Source organism: Arachis stenosperma, chromosome 5, assembly GCF_014773155.1.
Source record: "Arachis stenosperma cultivar V10309 chromosome 5, arast.V10309.gnm1.PFL2, whole genome shotgun sequence".
In the NCBI taxonomy this organism is placed as follows: Eukaryota; Viridiplantae; Streptophyta; class Magnoliopsida; order Fabales; family Fabaceae; genus Arachis; species Arachis stenosperma.
In genome coordinates this window covers 86698037-86703345 of record NC_080381.1, presented here as the reverse complement: position 1 = coordinate 86703345, position 5309 = coordinate 86698037, and positions in this window count along the sequence as shown.

Sequence of the window (5309 nt, the reverse complement as noted above, 5' to 3'; positions counted from 1 at the left end):
TGGGAGGCCACAACCAAACTCTAAGTTTGGTGTTGAACCCCCACATTCAAACTCTAAGTTTGGTGTTGAAAGGCCCCAACAATGCTCTGAATATCTGTGAAGCTCCATGAGAGCCCACTGTCAAGCTATTGACATTAAAGAAGCGCTTATTGGGAGGCAACCCAATTTTTATTTATCTATGTTATTTTCTTTTTTTTAGATTGATAATCATGTGGAGTCACAAAAATAATTGCAAAAATTCAAGAAATATAAAAAACAGCCTTAAAAACAGCACACCCTAGAGGAAAAACTGACTGGCGTTTAAACGCCAGAAAGAAGCACCAGACTGGCGTTAAACGCCAGAAAGAAGCAACAAACTGGAGTTAAACGCCAAAAATAGGTTGAAGCATTGCATTTAACTCCAGAAAAGGAATAAAAGTTGGCGTTTAACGCCAGAAACAAGCAGTAGTCTAGCGTTAAATGCCAGGATTTCAGACTAAGGGCGTTTACACGCCTAATTGGAGTAGGGATGAAAAATCTTTGACCCCTCAGGATCTGTGGACCCCACAGGATCCCCACCTACCTCACCTCTCTCTCTCTCCCTCACACATCTCTATAACACTCCACCCAAAACACCACCCACCTATTAAATCCTATTCTCTTCCCTATATTCTCTTCACCAATCACCTCTAAATTTCTTCCCCCAAAACCCCACCTACCTCACTTTCAAATTCAAACACTTTTCCCTCCCAAACCCACCCAATTCCATTTGGCCACTTTCCCTCTCTTTCCCTATAAATACCCCTCTTCACTTCTTCATTTTCACACATTACTTCTACCCCTTGGATGAACCACATACCACCCTCTATCTCCTCTATTTTCTTCTTCTTCCCCTTCTTTCTTTCTTTTTTTGCTCGACGATGAGCAAACCTTTTAAGTTTGGTGTGGTAAAAGCGTTGCTTTTTGTTTTTCCATAACCATTTATGCCACCTAAGGCCGGAGAAATCTCTAGAAAGAGGAAAGGGAAGACAAAAGCTTCCACCTCTGAGTCATGGTAGATGGAGAGATTCATCTCAAAGGTCTATCAAGACCACTTCTATGAAGTTGTGGCGAAGAAGAAGGTAATCCCTGAGGTCCCTTTCATGCTCAAAAAATGTGTATCTGGAGATCCGACATGAAATCCGAAGAAGAGGTTGGAAAGTTATCACCAACCCTATTCAACAAGTCAGAATCTTAATGGTTCAAGAGTTCTATACCAATGCATGGATCACTAGGAACCATGATCAAAGTATGAACCTGAATCCAAAGAATTGGCTTACAATGGTTCGGGGGAAATACTTAGATTTCATTCCAGAAAATGTAACGTTGGCGTTCCACTTGCCAATGATGCAAGAAAATGCACGCCCCTACACTAGAAAGGTCAACTTTGATCAAAGGTTGGACCAAGTCCTCATGGACATATGTGTGGAAGGATCTCAATGGAAAAGAGACTCAAGAGGTAATCTTGTTTAATTGAGAAGACCGGACCTTAAGCCTGTGGCTAGAGGATGGTTGGAGTTCATCCAACGCTCCATCATTGCTACTAGCAACCGATCTGAAGTGACTGTGGACCGGGCCATCATGATCCATAGTATCATGATTGGGGAGGAAATGGAAATTCATGAGATCATACCTCTAGAACTTTACAAGGTGGCTGACAAGTCATCCACCATGGCAAGGTTAGCCTTCCCTCATCTCATTTGTCACCTATGTAATTTGGCTGGGATTGACATAGAAGGAGACATCCTCATTGAAGGGGACAAGCCCCATTACTAAAAAGAGGATGGAGCAAACAAGAGAGCCCACTCATGGACCTCAACAAGAGCATGAGGAAATTCCTCATCAAGAAATCCCTGAGATGCCTCAAGGGATACATTTTCCTCCACTCAACTATTGGGAGTAACTCAACACCTCTTTGGAAGGCTTAAGTTACAACATGGATCAACTAAGGGTGGAGCACTAAGAGTACTCCATCATTCTCCATGAGATTAGAGAAGATCAAAGAGCTATGAGGGAGGAGCAACAAAGGCAAGGAAGAGACATAGAGGAACTTGATGTGCGGAAAACGATCCGACACAAAACTCACCGGCAAGTGTACCGGGTCGCATCAAGTAATAATAACTCACATGAGTGAGGTCGATCCCACAGGGATTGAAGGATTGAGCAATTTTAGTTTAGTGGTTGATATAGTCAAGCGAATCAAGTATTGGTTGAGTGTTTTGGATCCAACAGTAAGTAAATAACAGGAAATGTAAAGGGGGAAGGGAAGAATTGCAGAAATTAAAAGGAACTGAAAGTAAAAGGACTGAATCTTAAAGAACAAGAAATTAAATGACTGAAACTTAAAAGTGCAAGAAATGTAAATTGCAGTAACTTAAAATGCAAGAAATATAAATTGCTTGAATGAAAAAGGGATTTGAGGACTGGGGTATCAGAATTTAAGCAAAGGGAAATTGAATTGCAACAATTAATAAAGCAGAAGTTGAATTAGAAGTAATTAGAACTCAAACAGTAAGGAAATTGAATTGCAGCATAGGTTCACAGAAGAACCAAAAGGAAAATGTGATCTCAGGACTCCAGAGACTAGATAGCAAAGTCTAGATCTCAATTGCCTTCCCAGATCCAAATTCTCAAAGCAATTAACAAGAAATTGAAGAAGAAGCAGTAAAGGAAATGTAATTGAACTTAATTATGGAAAAAAGAAATTAAAGAGCTATTGAGTGGAGATTGAGACAGAATTTCCTCAATTCTTAACACCCAAGATTCAAACAAGAAAGTAAAAATGCTCAAGCAAGAACAAGGAAGAAGAGAGATCAATTCTCCTTCCCAATTCTCAGAAATCTCAGTGACGTCCTAGCTCTCAATACTCAAAGTAAAAATTCAAAAACCCAAAGAAGGTTCAAAAATCAAAAGTGAAAAGAAAGATCCTAATTACATCAAACTAACTCCTATTTATACACTTTCTATTCTTGGATTTTGAAATTTGGATGGGCTTTTGATTTGGTGGAGAAATGAATTTTATTGGATTTTTAATCCAATTTCAGCCCAAGAAAAGTTGCTTCCAGGAGGCTGCCCTGCCCTTGTGGAGGGCAGGGCAGGAATTGATGCGTGCGGCCTTGGTGCGAGCGTTGCGTGCGAGTTGGTGCTGCAAGACGCTGCCCTGCCCTTGTGGAGGGCAGGGCAGAAATTTTTGGTGCGCCAGAATGATGCCCGTGCGTGCGTGCCGTTGCTGCCAAGACTTCCCTTGGTGCGCCAATCTGGTGCGCTGGCCGTGCACCACAAGATACTGCCCTGCCCTTGCGGAGGGCAGGGCAATGTTTCCAAAGTTGAAGCCCCGTGTTCGAAACTCGGGCAATGCACACGCTACACTTTTCCTTGGTTTTCTTGGCACCAAAGTAAGGCTTAGTTTTTTGTTTCCTCATGGTGCCGTGTTCGATCCTTGTGGCAAGCATTGGTGAGCTTTTTCTTTGAATTTCTTCCTTTGGTGAGCCCGATATTGCCCTTGAGGAGGGCAGGGCAGTGTTTTTGATCTTCTTGATTCATGGCATCAATTTGTGCTCTGCCCTTGTTGTGGGCAGGGCAGTGTTGCCTCTCAAGCCTTGTTTCCTTATGTTGCCCTCCTAGAGGGCAGTGTGCCCTTGTGGAGGGCAATGCTTGCTTCTTCCTTTTATGCGCCACACTTTTTCTCTCTTGGGCCATGCTTTCTTAAGCCACGCTTCCTGTTTTCTTCTTTTCTTCACCTACAATAAACCAAAACAACCACTCAAAATATCACTAAATTCACAAGGCTTATAAATCAATTAAAAATCAATTAAATTCAGCTTAAACCTCATGAGTTAACATTAATTTTATGGTGGTTGTTTGATTTAAAGAAGTTATGCATTTTCACTCCAAATCACTTACTTAGGATGCAAGAAAGTGCATAAAGACTAATAAAACAAGTGAAATTAGCTTGAAAAATGGGTATATGATGACCTGTCATCACAACACCAAACTTAAATCTTGCTTGTCCCCAAGCAAGCATCAAAACTAAGAGAAAATGAAATGAACAAGAAAGGAAAACATATCCTTATTAGGCATATAGCAAAATTTGATTCATGGGGTTTTTATGCAGATAATGATAACTCAATTATTGTTGCTGTTACATAATATACATTCTTCCTCAAAGGCTTGCTAAACTTGCTGTTATAAGGTTTATTCTTTCTTTGCTCCCTTGCTAACTTTTCTTTTCTCATGTTGCTTATCAAGCTTATTATTCTTGAAGGCTTGGTGTCTAATGCTATAGTAGTAGCCTTTGGCTTTATTTTTAAATCAACATCTTCCACCACAGACACATGGCTCACTACTTCTTCCTAGGATCATTGATGCCCAGCATCTCTTTGGATAACTAAATGTTCTGTATTTAGGTTGCTTTTTATTGTGGACTTTCAATTGGCCATCCCAAATCAGTTGATCTAAGTGACCGGGTTTTAAAATACCCATTAGAATTTACTTATCCAAGCATATCATAGTACAAGAACACCACAGGCATGTGTCCTAGGGTCCAAGCTATTGGTGTCCAGCCTTTATTCTTTGTTTTTCTTGCCACATTGGCTTTTTCTTCTTCCTTTTCTTTCTTTTTTTATTTTTTTGTTCTCAAGGGTTTTTTTTTATTGATAGGAACCTTCATAACAGCAAGCTAGCTCACACTTCAATGAACATGATACTATGCAGCACTTATTTCATGAGTTATGCATTTAATCAAACACATATACCACCATTAGCTTCCATTCTACTTATGCAACATTGGATTTTTACTTTTCAATTCAAACAAAATCTCTTTTATTCAAGCATATGGGGAACAAAACAAAATTCAAGCTAAGTGATGAATGACAATCATCATGCAGATTATCATACTCGATCAAACAACTTCACTTGCAACTAGATAAACACTTTAGCAGGATATATAATGGTTCCCATGTTCAAAACAATACACAGCAGCAAGGATTAAGTTTAGATACAACCTTTGAAGTTGCAGCCTTGTGATTCTTCCTTCTGTTGTGTTTTCTTTGAGTTAAGATGCATAATATCTTCAATTGTTGACTCATGTCCTGCATAATTCTCAAAGTTGCTTGCTTCTCAAGCCCTTAAGTGTATGGTTAGTATGCATAAATTGAGTGTGGCTCTTAGATTTATTTTGGTGTGTGAACACCAAACTTAATTGATTGCCACTACCTCTGATGCAACAAGTTAACCATATTTGAAACCTTGTATCCTTGCTAAAGGTTATGGGGTTGAAACTAGATAAACAT